The 13,883-nt window shown below is 46.3% G+C and overlaps 8 non-coding genes and 2 pseudogenes across 8 annotated transcripts; all 10 read left to right on the top strand.

Annotated features, from left to right (window-relative positions):
* The first annotated feature begins 319 nt into the window (after positions 1-319).
* On the top strand, positions 320-513 carry LOC142263142 (U2 spliceosomal RNA). Its single transcript, XR_012730339.1, has one exon. It is a non-coding gene; the product is annotated as a U2 spliceosomal RNA (small nuclear RNA).
* A 1,387-nt stretch (positions 514-1,900) lies between these two features.
* Positions 1,901-2,091, top strand: LOC142262999 (U2 spliceosomal RNA). Its single transcript, XR_012730219.1, has one exon. It is a non-coding gene; the product is annotated as a U2 spliceosomal RNA (small nuclear RNA).
* Positions 2,092-3,478: 1,387 nt separating this feature from the next.
* LOC142262998 (U2 spliceosomal RNA) lies at positions 3,479-3,669 on the top strand. The gene has a single exon (XR_012730218.1). It is a non-coding gene; the product is annotated as a U2 spliceosomal RNA (small nuclear RNA).
* A 1,387-nt stretch (positions 3,670-5,056) lies between these two features.
* On the top strand, positions 5,057-5,247 carry LOC142262997 (U2 spliceosomal RNA). Its single transcript, XR_012730217.1, has one exon. It is a non-coding gene; the product is annotated as a U2 spliceosomal RNA (small nuclear RNA).
* A 1,387-nt stretch (positions 5,248-6,634) lies between these two features.
* LOC142263184 (U2 spliceosomal RNA) lies at positions 6,635-6,721 on the top strand (annotated as a pseudogene).
* A 267-nt stretch (positions 6,722-6,988) lies between these two features.
* On the top strand, positions 6,989-7,213 carry LOC142263161 (U2 spliceosomal RNA; annotated as a pseudogene).
* Positions 7,214-8,600: 1,387 nt separating this feature from the next.
* Positions 8,601-8,791, top strand: LOC142262995 (U2 spliceosomal RNA). The gene has a single exon (XR_012730216.1). It is a non-coding gene; the product is annotated as a U2 spliceosomal RNA (small nuclear RNA).
* Positions 8,792-10,178: 1,387 nt separating this feature from the next.
* On the top strand, positions 10,179-10,369 carry LOC142262994 (U2 spliceosomal RNA). The gene has a single exon (XR_012730215.1). It is a non-coding gene; the product is annotated as a U2 spliceosomal RNA (small nuclear RNA).
* Positions 10,370-11,756: 1,387 nt separating this feature from the next.
* Positions 11,757-11,947, top strand: LOC142262962 (U2 spliceosomal RNA). The gene has a single exon (XR_012730186.1). It is a non-coding gene; the product is annotated as a U2 spliceosomal RNA (small nuclear RNA).
* A 1,387-nt stretch (positions 11,948-13,334) lies between these two features.
* On the top strand, positions 13,335-13,525 carry LOC142262992 (U2 spliceosomal RNA). The gene has a single exon (XR_012730213.1). It is a non-coding gene; the product is annotated as a U2 spliceosomal RNA (small nuclear RNA).
* The last annotated feature ends 358 nt before the right edge of the window (positions 13,526-13,883 follow it).

The raw sequence follows: 13,883 nt of genomic DNA, 5'->3' as shown, positions 1-13,883 counted from the left end.
TGAGAAACCAACACCCGGTTGGAGGTCCGGTTAGCCTTGGGCTGAGAAACCAACACCGGTTGACGGTCCGGGCAGTTTCGGCTGCGAAACCAACAACTAGTAGCTCTCTACTCCACTTGGGTAAGATGCCTGGGTGGACGCTGGGAGCAACGACAAGGCTCAACCAGGCTTCGGCTTGGGGGAGCACCGAAGATCCCTGACCCTTGCTGTGGCCTTCTGGCTCGGAGGGACGGGGTTGATTTTTGGGGACCCTCTCCTCACGGTGGGGTCCACACGAATCCTAGCCTTTGCACTGTTTTTGGTGTGACTTCGGTCATGCATTTTTTGTGGTGCTTTGGAAAGCTTCATTAAATCAAAAAATCTGTTCTTATCAGTTTAATATCTGATACGTCCCCTATCTGGGGACCATATATTAAATGGATTTTTAGAACAGGGAGATGGAAAAAGAGCTTGCTCTGTCCACTCCACGCATTGACCTGGTATTGCAGTACCTCCAGGAACGGTGCACCCCTTCTTAACCCAGTTTCCAAAAGCAGAACTCAATTCACCTGATTCATATTAGCCCGATTTAATGAATTGGAAGAAAGCATACGTCTTCATATGCACCTCAATTTGGCCCATTCACTTTTCACACTTCCTCCTTTTGTTTTTTATCTTTCACACTTTTGACTTTCTTTATTCATCCAAATAGCAAACTCATCACCACTCAACCTGACCAACTCGGCTATGTCCCCGTGCTGCAGTTCTCTGTCTTATCTAGATCATTTGCAATTGAATGGAATAGATCCCTTTTGGACAAAGTGGATTCACCTGCTGCTGCAGTGACCACAGGTGTGATAACATCTAGAATTGGCATCTGGTGCGATCTCTCCGCTTCCACTCCAAAGAAAGTTACCTGTTTATTCCTATCATGCATTGGTTTTTGGGGTTTTCTTTGAGTAATGATGATCTCTTTAGTAGTCTGTTGGCGCCCTCTCCTGGAGGAATAGTTTGCTTGCTCTTGGACATTCTAAAAGAGAGGTCATGATAGACATTGAGCTTCTGAGCTCAATTGGGGACAGTCATGGGTGATGAATGTTTGCAACCTACTGCGAAGCCTCATACCGCAATATAAGGAACGTCAAATACTAAGAAAGGGCGGCCTATGAAAGAATTACTACTTTCAATAAGTACACTTAAACGGCTAATTGGGAATAGAAAAACTGTAAAAAGCCCTCTGAGAAAGCCCCCCTCTAACCTTTGATAGTAAGCTTTTCTGTAGTCTGCCTGTTGATGTATTTTCCGTTTGAACTGTGCACAACATGAAGAGACGGAACACTGGCGGCTTGTCACAATGCCCCCCGATGACATCACAATAGCGCTGCTGCCTAGAAAACAAGCTGCGCAGAAGAAGTTGTTCTTTGGGTGGGAGGGTGGGCTAGTGGAAGGAGGGGGCAATCTCTTTTTTTCCCGGGTGGTAGGGGGATGACAGGAGAAGGGAAGCGGGTGGTGAGAAAGGTACAGAGGGCAGGGTTTGGGGGCTGGGAAGGAAAGGGAAAAGATTAGGGTTTGGGGATGATGAAAGGGCTTTCTACGGGTAAGGATGGCAAAGGGTGGCAGTGACGGAAAGTCAGGCAACCTGTCCTGTCCGTCTTTTTGTATCGTGAATTGGAAAGACTGCAAGGGGGAGGGGAGTTGCTTGCGCCCTAAAGGAGGAGTTATTCAGATTCATTGCAGTGGGCGGCGGCTGCAAAACGCACCATTCTTCTTGTTTTGGCTCTGCAAAGCAGCCTTTTCAAGGGTTGGCTTGGGTGACAAAATGTCTTGTGTAGGCGTGGGTTTGTCTCCCTCTCGCTCTCTCTCCCTAAGATGTGTCCGGCATAGGCCAGGGTGCCACTCGAGGCCCAAACCAATTCTGGTTATCGCTTCTCGGCCTTTTGGCTAAGATCAAGTGTAGTATCTGTTCTTATCAGTTTAATATCTGATACGTCCCCTATCTGGGGACCATATATTAAATGGATTTTTAGAACAGGGAGATGGAAAAAGAGCTTGCTCTGTCCACTCCACGCATTGACCTGGTATTGCAGTACCTCCAGGAACGGTGCACCCCTTCTTAACCCAGTTTCCAAAAGCAGAACTCAATTCACCTGATTCATATTAGCCCGATTTAATGAATTGGAAGAAAGCATACGTCTTCATATGCACCTCAATTTGGCCCATTCACTTTTCACACTTCCTCCTTTTGTTTTTTATCTTTCACACTTTTGACTTTCTTTATTCATCCAAATAGCAAACTCATCACCACTCAACCTGACCAACTCGGCTATGTCCCCGTGCTGCAGTTCTCTGTCTTATCTAGATCATTTGCAATTGAATGGAATAGATCCCTTTTGGACAAAGTGGATTCACCTGCTGCTGCAGTGACCACAGGTGTGATAACATCTAGAATTGGCATCTGGTGCGATCTCTCCGCTTCCACTCCAAAGAAAGTTACCTGTTTATTCCTATCATGCATTGGTTTTTGGGGTTTTCTTTGAGTAATGATGATCTCTTTAGTAGTCTGTTGGCGCCCTCTCCTGGAGGAATAGTTTGCTTGCTCTTGGACATTCTAAAAGAGAGGTCATGATAGACATTGAGCTTCTGAGCTCAATTGGGGACAGTCATGGGTGATGAATGTTTGCAACCTACTGCGAAGCCTCATACCGCAATATAAGGAACGTCAAATACTAAGAAAGGGCGGCCTATGAAAGAATTACTACTTTCAATAAGTACACTTAAACGGCTAATTGGGAATAGAAAAACTGTAAAAAGCCCTCTGAGAAAGCCCCCCTCTAACCTTTGATAGTAAGCTTTTCTGTAGTCTGCCTGTTGATGTATTTTCCGTTTGAACTGTGCACAACATGAAGAGACGGAACACTGGCGGCTTGTCACAATGCCCCCCGATGACATCACAATAGCGCTGCTGCCTAGAAAACAAGCTGCGCAGAAGAAGTTGTTCTTTGGGTGGGAGGGTGGGCTAGTGGAAGGAGGGGGCAATCTCTTTTTTTCCCGGGTGGTAGGGGGATGACAGGAGAAGGGAAGCGGGTGGTGAGAAAGGTACAGAGGGCAGGGTTTGGGGGCTGGGAAGGAAAGGGAAAAGATTAGGGTTTGGGGATGATGAAAGGGCTTTCTACGGGTAAGGATGGCAAAGGGTGGCAGTGACGGAAAGTCAGGCAACCTGTCCTGTCCGTCTTTTTGTATCGTGAATTGGAAAGACTGCAAGGGGGAGGGGAGTTGCTTGCGCCCTAAAGGAGGAGTTATTCAGATTCATTGCAGTGGGCGGCGGCTGCAAAACGCACCATTCTTCTTGTTTTGGCTCTGCAAAGCAGCCTTTTCAAGGGTTGGCTTGGGTGACAAAATGTCTTGTGTAGGCGTGGGTTTGTCTCCCTCTCGCTCTCTCTCCCTAAGATGTGTCCGGCATAGGCCAGGGTGCCACTCGAGGCCCAAACCAATTCTGGTTATCGCTTCTCGGCCTTTTGGCTAAGATCAAGTGTAGTATCTGTTCTTATCAGTTTAATATCTGATACGTCCCCTATCTGGGGACCATATATTAAATGGATTTTTAGAACAGGGAGATGGAAAAAGAGCTTGCTCTGTCCACTCCACGCATTGACCTGGTATTGCAGTACCTCCAGGAACGGTGCACCCCTTCTTAACCCAGTTTCCAAAAGCAGAACTCAATTCACCTGATTCATATTAGCCCGATTTAATGAATTGGAAGAAAGCATACGTCTTCATATGCACCTCAATTTGGCCCATTCACTTTTCACACTTCCTCCTTTTGTTTTTTATCTTTCACACTTTTGACTTTCTTTATTCATCCAAATAGCAAACTCATCACCACTCAACCTGACCAACTCGGCTATGTCCCCGTGCTGCAGTTCTCTGTCTTATCTAGATCATTTGCAATTGAATGGAATAGATCCCTTTTGGACAAAGTGGATTCACCTGCTGCTGCAGTGACCACAGGTGTGATAACATCTAGAATTGGCATCTGGTGCGATCTCTCCGCTTCCACTCCAAAGAAAGTTACCTGTTTATTCCTATCATGCATTGGTTTTTGGGGTTTTCTTTGAGTAATGATGATCTCTTTAGTAGTCTGTTGGCGCCCTCTCCTGGAGGAATAGTTTGCTTGCTCTTGGACATTCTAAAAGAGAGGTCATGATAGACATTGAGCTTCTGAGCTCAATTGGGGACAGTCATGGGTGATGAATGTTTGCAACCTACTGCGAAGCCTCATACCGCAATATAAGGAACGTCAAATACTAAGAAAGGGCGGCCTATGAAAGAATTACTACTTTCAATAAGTACACTTAAACGGCTAATTGGGAATAGAAAAACTGTAAAAAGCCCTCTGAGAAAGCCCCCCTCTAACCTTTGATAGTAAGCTTTTCTGTAGTCTGCCTGTTGATGTATTTTCCGTTTGAACTGTGCACAACATGAAGAGACGGAACACTGGCGGCTTGTCACAATGCCCCCCGATGACATCACAATAGCGCTGCTGCCTAGAAAACAAGCTGCGCAGAAGAAGTTGTTCTTTGGGTGGGAGGGTGGGCTAGTGGAAGGAGGGGGCAATCTCTTTTTTTCCCGGGTGGTAGGGGGATGACAGGAGAAGGGAAGCGGGTGGTGAGAAAGGTACAGAGGGCAGGGTTTGGGGGCTGGGAAGGAAAGGGAAAAGATTAGGGTTTGGGGATGATGAAAGGGCTTTCTACGGGTAAGGATGGCAAAGGGTGGCAGTGACGGAAAGTCAGGCAACCTGTCCTGTCCGTCTTTTTGTATCGTGAATTGGAAAGACTGCAAGGGGGAGGGGAGTTGCTTGCGCCCTAAAGGAGGAGTTATTCAGATTCATTGCAGTGGGCGGCGGCTGCAAAACGCACCATTCTTCTTGTTTTGGCTCTGCAAAGCAGCCTTTTCAAGGGTTGGCTTGGGTGACAAAATGTCTTGTGTAGGCGTGGGTTTGTCTCCCTCTCGCTCTCTCTCCCTAAGATGTGTCCGGCATAGGCCAGGGTGCCACTCGAGGCCCAAACCAATTCTGGTTATCGCTTCTCGGCCTTTTGGCTAAGATCAAGTGTAGTATCTGTTCTTATCAGTTTAATATCTGATACGTCCCCTATCTGGGGACCATATATTAAATGGATTTTTAGAACAGGGAGATGGAAAAAGAGCTTGCTCTGTCCACTCCACGCATTGACCTGGTATTGCAGTACCTCCAGGAACGGTGCACCCCTTCTTAACCCAGTTTCCAAAAGCAGAACTCAATTCACCTGATTCATATTAGCCCGATTTAATGAATTGGAAGAAAGCATACGTCTTCATATGCACCTCAATTTGGCCCATTCACTTTTCACACTTCCTCCTTTTGTTTTTTATCTTTCACACTTTTGACTTTCTTTATTCATCCAAATAGCAAACTCATCACCACTCAACCTGACCAACTCGGCTATGTCCCCGTGCTGCAGTTCTCTGTCTTATCTAGATCATTTGCAATTGAATGGAATAGATCCCTTTTGGACAAAGTGGATTCACCTGCTGCTGCAGTGACCACAGGTGTGATAACATCTAGAATTGGCATCTGGTGCGATCTCTCCGCTTCCACTCCAAAGAAAGTTACCTGTTTATTCCTATCATGCATTGGTTTTTGGGGTTTTCTTTGAGTAATGATGATCTCTTTAGTAGTCTGTTGGCGCCCTCTCCTGGAGGAATAGTTTGCTTGCTCTTGGACATTCTAAAAGAGAGGTCATGATAGACATTGAGCTTCTGAGCTCAATTGGGGACAGTCATGGGTGATGAATGTTTGCAACCTACTGCGAAGCCTCATACCGCAATATAAGGAACGTCAAATACTAAGAAAGGGCGGCCTATGAAAGAATTACTACTTTCAATAAGTACACTTAAACGGCTAATTGGGAATAGAAAAACTGTAAAAAGCCCTCTGAGAAAGCCCCCCTCTAACCTTTGATAGTAAGCTTTTCTGTAGTCTGCCTGTTGATGTATTTTCCGTTTGAACTGTGCACAACATGAAGAGACGGAACACTGGCGGCTTGTCACAATGCCCCCCGATGACATCACAATAGCGCTGCTGCCTAGAAAACAAGCTGCGCAGAAGAAGTTGTTCTTTGGGTGGGAGGGTGGGCTAGTGGAAGGAGGGGGCAATCTCTTTTTTTCCCGGGTGGTAGGGGGATGACAGGAGAAGGGAAGCGGGTGGTGAGAAAGGTACAGAGGGCAGGGTTTGGGGGCTGGGAAGGAAAGGGAAAAGATTAGGGTTTGGGGATGATGAAAGGGCTTTCTACGGGTAAGGATGGCAAAGGGTGGCAGTGACGGAAAGTCAGGCAACCTGTCCTGTCCGTCTTTTTGTATCGTGAATTGGAAAGACTGCAAGGGGGAGGGGAGTTGCTTGCGCCCTAAAGGAGGAGTTATTCAGATTCATTGCAGTGGGCGGCGGCTGCAAAACGCACCATTCTTCTTGTTTTGGCTCTGCAAAGCAGCCTTTTCAAGGGTTGGCTTGGGTGACAAAATGTCTTGTGTAGGCGTGGGTTTGTCTCCCTCTCGCTCTCTCTCCCTAAGATGTGTCCGGCATAGGCCAGGGTGCCACTCGAGGCCCAAACCAATTCTGGTTATCGCTTCTCGGCCTTTTGGCTAAGATCAAGTGTAGTATCTGAGGACAGTCCGGACGACAGCGCCGAGGAGGAGGTTTAGACCTCTTCCATGCCCCCTCCCTCCTTTTCCCGTTATGTGCATCTTTCAATAAAGCTTCGGGCCTGTGACTTCCCCACCCTATCCCCCTTTTCCCCTACCCCCATCCCCCAATCGCCGGTTCGTCGTTATTTATTGTCTAACTTTTTCTTTCAGCTTGAGTGTTATGGATAAGCATAGGAGCGTGATGTATAGTTTAGTGCGTCGTACTCTATGGCTATGTAAGAAGGATTGTATATTTCTGTGTGTACGGGGCTGCGGCACTGTACACGGTTTGTTACCTTTTTGTGAGTAGTGCATGATAATAAAGATGCTGTTAAATCAAAAAAAAAAAAAAAAAAAAAAAAAATCTGTTCTTATCAGTTTAATATCTGATACGTCCCCTATCTGGGGACCATATATTAAATGGATTTTTAGAACAGGGAGATGGAAAAAGAGCTTGCTCTGTCCACTCCACGCATTGACCTGGTATTGCAGTACCTCCAGGAACGGTGCACCCCTTCTTAACCCAGTTTCCAAAAGCAGAACTCAATTCACCTGATTCATATTAGCCCGATTTAATGAATTGGAAGAAAGCATACGTCTTCATATGCACCTCAATTTGGCCCATTCACTTTTCACACTTCCTCCTTTTGTTTTTTATCTTTCACACTTTTGACTTTCTTTATTCATCCAAATAGCAAACTCATCACCACTCAACCTGACCAACTCGGCTATGTCCCCGTGCTGCAGTTCTCTGTCTTATCTAGATCATTTGCAATTGAATGGAATAGATCCCTTTTGGACAAAGTGGATTCACCTGCTGCTGCAGTGACCACAGGTGTGATAACATCTAGAATTGGCATCTGGTGCGATCTCTCCGCTTCCACTCCAAAGAAAGTTACCTGTTTATTCCTATCATGCATTGGTTTTTGGGGTTTTCTTTGAGTAATGATGATCTCTTTAGTAGTCTGTTGGCGCCCTCTCCTGGAGGAATAGTTTGCTTGCTCTTGGACATTCTAAAAGAGAGGTCATGATAGACATTGAGCTTCTGAGCTCAATTGGGGACAGTCATGGGTGATGAATGTTTGCAACCTACTGCGAAGCCTCATACCGCAATATAAGGAACGTCAAATACTAAGAAAGGGCGGCCTATGAAAGAATTACTACTTTCAATAAGTACACTTAAACGGCTAATTGGGAATAGAAAAACTGTAAAAAGCCCTCTGAGAAAGCCCCCCTCTAACCTTTGATAGTAAGCTTTTCTGTAGTCTGCCTGTTGATGTATTTTCCGTTTGAACTGTGCACAACATGAAGAGACGGAACACTGGCGGCTTGTCACAATGCCCCCCGATGACATCACAATAGCGCTGCTGCCTAGAAAACAAGCTGCGCAGAAGAAGTTGTTCTTTGGGTGGGAGGGTGGGCTAGTGGAAGGAGGGGGCAATCTCTTTTTTTCCCGGGTGGTAGGGGGATGACAGGAGAAGGGAAGCGGGTGGTGAGAAAGGTACAGAGGGCAGGGTTTGGGGGCTGGGAAGGAAAGGGAAAAGATTAGGGTTTGGGGATGATGAAAGGGCTTTCTACGGGTAAGGATGGCAAAGGGTGGCAGTGACGGAAAGTCAGGCAACCTGTCCTGTCCGTCTTTTTGTATCGTGAATTGGAAAGACTGCAAGGGGGAGGGGAGTTGCTTGCGCCCTAAAGGAGGAGTTATTCAGATTCATTGCAGTGGGCGGCGGCTGCAAAACGCACCATTCTTCTTGTTTTGGCTCTGCAAAGCAGCCTTTTCAAGGGTTGGCTTGGGTGACAAAATGTCTTGTGTAGGCGTGGGTTTGTCTCCCTCTCGCTCTCTCTCCCTAAGATGTGTCCGGCATAGGCCAGGGTGCCACTCGAGGCCCAAACCAATTCTGGTTATCGCTTCTCGGCCTTTTGGCTAAGATCAAGTGTAGTATCTGTTCTTATCAGTTTAATATCTGATACGTCCCCTATCTGGGGACCATATATTAAATGGATTTTTAGAACAGGGAGATGGAAAAAGAGCTTGCTCTGTCCACTCCACGCATTGACCTGGTATTGCAGTACCTCCAGGAACGGTGCACCCCTTCTTAACCCAGTTTCCAAAAGCAGAACTCAATTCACCTGATTCATATTAGCCCGATTTAATGAATTGGAAGAAAGCATACGTCTTCATATGCACCTCAATTTGGCCCATTCACTTTTCACACTTCCTCCTTTTGTTTTTTATCTTTCACACTTTTGACTTTCTTTATTCATCCAAATAGCAAACTCATCACCACTCAACCTGACCAACTCGGCTATGTCCCCGTGCTGCAGTTCTCTGTCTTATCTAGATCATTTGCAATTGAATGGAATAGATCCCTTTTGGACAAAGTGGATTCACCTGCTGCTGCAGTGACCACAGGTGTGATAACATCTAGAATTGGCATCTGGTGCGATCTCTCCGCTTCCACTCCAAAGAAAGTTACCTGTTTATTCCTATCATGCATTGGTTTTTGGGGTTTTCTTTGAGTAATGATGATCTCTTTAGTAGTCTGTTGGCGCCCTCTCCTGGAGGAATAGTTTGCTTGCTCTTGGACATTCTAAAAGAGAGGTCATGATAGACATTGAGCTTCTGAGCTCAATTGGGGACAGTCATGGGTGATGAATGTTTGCAACCTACTGCGAAGCCTCATACCGCAATATAAGGAACGTCAAATACTAAGAAAGGGCGGCCTATGAAAGAATTACTACTTTCAATAAGTACACTTAAACGGCTAATTGGGAATAGAAAAACTGTAAAAAGCCCTCTGAGAAAGCCCCCCTCTAACCTTTGATAGTAAGCTTTTCTGTAGTCTGCCTGTTGATGTATTTTCCGTTTGAACTGTGCACAACATGAAGAGACGGAACACTGGCGGCTTGTCACAATGCCCCCCGATGACATCACAATAGCGCTGCTGCCTAGAAAACAAGCTGCGCAGAAGAAGTTGTTCTTTGGGTGGGAGGGTGGGCTAGTGGAAGGAGGGGGCAATCTCTTTTTTTCCCGGGTGGTAGGGGGATGACAGGAGAAGGGAAGCGGGTGGTGAGAAAGGTACAGAGGGCAGGGTTTGGGGGCTGGGAAGGAAAGGGAAAAGATTAGGGTTTGGGGATGATGAAAGGGCTTTCTACGGGTAAGGATGGCAAAGGGTGGCAGTGACGGAAAGTCAGGCAACCTGTCCTGTCCGTCTTTTTGTATCGTGAATTGGAAAGACTGCAAGGGGGAGGGGAGTTGCTTGCGCCCTAAAGGAGGAGTTATTCAGATTCATTGCAGTGGGCGGCGGCTGCAAAACGCACCATTCTTCTTGTTTTGGCTCTGCAAAGCAGCCTTTTCAAGGGTTGGCTTGGGTGACAAAATGTCTTGTGTAGGCGTGGGTTTGTCTCCCTCTCGCTCTCTCTCCCTAAGATGTGTCCGGCATAGGCCAGGGTGCCACTCGAGGCCCAAACCAATTCTGGTTATCGCTTCTCGGCCTTTTGGCTAAGATCAAGTGTAGTATCTGTTCTTATCAGTTTAATATCTGATACGTCCCCTATCTGGGGACCATATATTAAATGGATTTTTAGAACAGGGAGATGGAAAAAGAGCTTGCTCTGTCCACTCCACGCATTGACCTGGTATTGCAGTACCTCCAGGAACGGTGCACCCCTTCTTAACCCAGTTTCCAAAAGCAGAACTCAATTCACCTGATTCATATTAGCCCGATTTAATGAATTGGAAGAAAGCATACGTCTTCATATGCACCTCAATTTGGCCCATTCACTTTTCACACTTCCTCCTTTTGTTTTTTATCTTTCACACTTTTGACTTTCTTTATTCATCCAAATAGCAAACTCATCACCACTCAACCTGACCAACTCGGCTATGTCCCCGTGCTGCAGTTCTCTGTCTTATCTAGATCATTTGCAATTGAATGGAATAGATCCCTTTTGGACAAAGTGGATTCACCTGCTGCTGCAGTGACCACAGGTGTGATAACATCTAGAATTGGCATCTGGTGCGATCTCTCCGCTTCCACTCCAAAGAAAGTTACCTGTTTATTCCTATCATGCATTGGTTTTTGGGGTTTTCTTTGAGTAATGATGATCTCTTTAGTAGTCTGTTGGCGCCCTCTCCTGGAGGAATAGTTTGCTTGCTCTTGGACATTCTAAAAGAGAGGTCATGATAGACATTGAGCTTCTGAGCTCAATTGGGGACAGTCATGGGTGATGAATGTTTGCAACCTACTGCGAAGCCTCATACCGCAATATAAGGAACGTCAAATACTAAGAAAGGGCGGCCTATGAAAGAATTACTACTTTCAATAAGTACACTTAAACGGCTAATTGGGAATAGAAAAACTGTAAAAAGCCCTCTGAGAAAGCCCCCCTCTAACCTTTGATAGTAAGCTTTTCTGTAGTCTGCCTGTTGATGTATTTTCCGTTTGAACTGTGCACAACATGAAGAGACGGAACACTGGCGGCTTGTCACAATGCCCCCCGATGACATCACAATAGCGCTGCTGCCTAGAAAACAAGCTGCGCAGAAGAAGTTGTTCTTTGGGTGGGAGGGTGGGCTAGTGGAAGGAGGGGGCAATCTCTTTTTTTCCCGGGTGGTAGGGGGATGACAGGAGAAGGGAAGCGGGTGGTGAGAAAGGTACAGAGGGCAGGGTTTGGGGGCTGGGAAGGAAAGGGAAAAGATTAGGGTTTGGGGATGATGAAAGGGCTTTCTACGGGTAAGGATGGCAAAGGGTGGCAGTGACGGAAAGTCAGGCAACCTGTCCTGTCCGTCTTTTTGTATCGTGAATTGGAAAGACTGCAAGGGGGAGGGGAGTTGCTTGCGCCCTAAAGGAGGAGTTATTCAGATTCATTGCAGTGGGCGGCGGCTGCAAAACGCACCATTCTTCTTGTTTTGGCTCTGCAAAGCAGCCTTTTCAAGGGTTGGCTTGGGTGACAAAATGTCTTGTGTAGGCGTGGGTTTGTCTCCCTCTCGCTCTCTCTCCCTAAGATGTGTCCGGCATAGGCCAGGGTGCCACTCGAGGCCCAAACCAATTCTGGTTATCGCTTCTCGGCCTTTTGGCTAAGATCAAGTGTAGTATCTGTTCTTATCAGTTTAATATCTGATATGTCCCCTATCTGGGGACCATATATTAAATGGATTTTTAGAACAGGGAGATGGAAAAAGAGCTTGCTCTGTCCACTCCACGCATTGACCTGGTATTGCAGTACCTCCAGGAACGGTGCACCCCTTCTTAACCCAGTTTCCAAAAGCAGAACTCAATTCACCTGATTCATATTAGCCCGATTTAATGAATTGGAAGAAAGCATACGTCTTCATATGCACCTCAATTTGGCCCATTCACTTTTCACACTTCCTCCTTTTGTTTTTTATCTTTCACACTTTTGACTTTCTTTATTCATCCAAATAGCAAACTCATCACCACTCAACCTGACCAACTCGGCTATGTCCCCGTGCTGCAGTTCTCTGTCTTATCTAGATCATTTGCAATTGAATGGAATAGATCCCTTTTGGACAAAGTGGATTCACCTGCTGCTGCAGTGACCACAGGTGTGATAACATCTAGAATTGGCATCTGGTGCGATCTCTCCGCTTCCACTCCAAAGAAAGTTACCTGTTTATTCCTATCATGCATTGGTTTTTGGGGTTTTCTTTGAGTAATGATGATCTCTTTAGTAGTCTGTTGGCGCCCTCTCCTGGAGGAATAGTTTGCTTGCTCTTGGACATTCTAAAAGAGAGGTCATGATAGACATTGAGCTTCTGAGCTCAATTGGGGACAGTCATGGGTGATGAATGTTTGCAACCTACTGCGAAGCCTCATACCGCAATATAAGGAACGTCAAATACTAAGAAAGGGCGGCCTATGAAAGAATTACTACTTTCAATAAGTACACTTAAACGGCTAATTGGGAATAGAAAAACTGTAAAAAGCCCTCTGAGAAAGCCCCCCTCTAACCTTTGATAGTAAGCTTTTCTGTAGTCTGCCTGTTGATGTATTTTCCGTTTGAACTGTGCACAACATGAAGAGACGGAACACTGGCGGCTTGTCACAATGCCCCCCGATGACATCACAATAGCGCTGCTGCCTAGAAAACAAGCTGCGCAGAAGAAGTTGTTCTTTGGGTGGGAGGGTGGGCTAGTGGAAGGAGGGGGCAATCTCTTTTTTTCCCGGGTGGTAGGGGGATGACAGGAGAAGGGAAGCGGGTGGTGAGAAAGGTACAGAGGGCAGGGTTTGGGGGCTGGGAAGGAAAGGGAAAAGATTAGGGTTTGGGGATGATGAAAGGGCTTTCTACGGGTAAGGATGGCAAAGGGTGGCAGTGACGGAAAGTCAGGCAACCTGTCCTGTCCGTCTTTTTGTATCGTGAATTGGAAAGACTGCAAGGGGGAGGGGAGTTGCTTGCGCCCTAAAGGAGGAGTTATTCAGATTCATTGCAGTGGGCGGCGGCTGCAAAACGCACCATTCTTCTTGTTTTGGCTCTGCAAAGCAGCCTTTTCAAGGGTTGGCTTGGGTGACAAAATGTCTTGTGTAGGCGTGGGTTTGTCTCCCTCTCGCTCTCTCTCCCTAAGATGTGTCCGGCATAGGCCAGGGTGCCACTCGAGGCCCAAACCAATTCTGGTTATCGCTTCTCGGCCTTTTGGCTAAGATCAAGTGTAGTATCTGTTCTTATCAGTTTAATATCTGATACGTCCCCTATCTGGGGACCATATATTAAATGGATTTTTAGAACAGGGAGATGGAAAAAGAGCTTGCTCTGTCCACTCCACGCATTGACCTGGTATTGCAGTACCTCCAGGAACGGTGCACCCCTTCTTAACCCAGTTTCCAAAAGCAGAACTCAATTCACCTGATTCATATTAGCCCGATTTAATGAATTGGAAGAAAGCATACGTCTTCATATGCACCTCAATTTGGCCCATTCACTTTTCACACTTCCTCCTTTTGTTTTTTATCTTTCACACTTTTGACTTTCTTTATTCATCCAAATAGCAAACTCATCACCACTCAACCTGACCAACTCGGCTATGTCCCCGTGCTGCAGTTCTCTGTCTTATCTAGATCATTTGCAATTGAATGGAATAGATCCCTTTTGGACAAAGTGGATTCACCTGCTGCTGCAGTGACCACAGGTGTGATAACATCTAGAATTGGCATCTGGTGCGATCTCTC

This window comes from Anomaloglossus baeobatrachus, unplaced genomic scaffold, assembly GCF_048569485.1.
Source record: "Anomaloglossus baeobatrachus isolate aAnoBae1 unplaced genomic scaffold, aAnoBae1.hap1 Scaffold_255, whole genome shotgun sequence".
In the NCBI taxonomy this organism is placed as follows: Eukaryota; Metazoa; Chordata; class Amphibia; order Anura; family Aromobatidae; genus Anomaloglossus; species Anomaloglossus baeobatrachus.
Note: the sequence above shows the minus strand (reverse complement) of the source record. Positions and strands in the feature narration are given on the sequence as shown.